Source organism: Dendroctonus ponderosae, unplaced genomic scaffold, assembly GCF_020466585.1.
Source record: "Dendroctonus ponderosae isolate FM_Combo_2020 unplaced genomic scaffold, Dpon_F_20191213v2 Dpon_F_20191213_10, whole genome shotgun sequence".
NCBI classification, from domain to species: domain Eukaryota; kingdom Metazoa; phylum Arthropoda; class Insecta; order Coleoptera; family Curculionidae; genus Dendroctonus; species Dendroctonus ponderosae.
The window spans coordinates 868,243-868,454 of record NW_026017111.1 but is presented as its reverse complement, the minus strand read 5'-3'; the positions used below and the strand labels follow the sequence as shown (position 1 = coordinate 868,454).

The window sequence follows — 212 nt, the reverse complement described above, 5'->3', positions numbered from 1 at the left end:
GGGGTTGTTCAAAGTTGGAACTGCAGGAAAATGATCATTTGGTGATCACAACCACAAATCCTCTCGCTTTCTCTGAAGGAGCTCTGCAGACCTGCAGCGCTTATGCATTTTAAGCGCTAAAATCCCCGGGAAATTAACGCAAAAATGTTTGAAACGGCCGCATTCTCCAATAACTCCTCCAGAGGAATGACGCCAATTTTGAATCATCCTAT

At 44.3% G+C, this 212-nt stretch overlaps 1 protein-coding gene across 1 annotated transcript in view; it reads right to left on the bottom strand.

The window, feature by feature from the left end:
• Positions 1-212, bottom strand: part of LOC109542028 (alpha-2-macroglobulin-like protein 1) — a 10,143-nt gene that overhangs the window by 6,454 nt on the left and 3,477 nt on the right. The gene's annotated exons all lie outside the window — the stretch shown is intronic.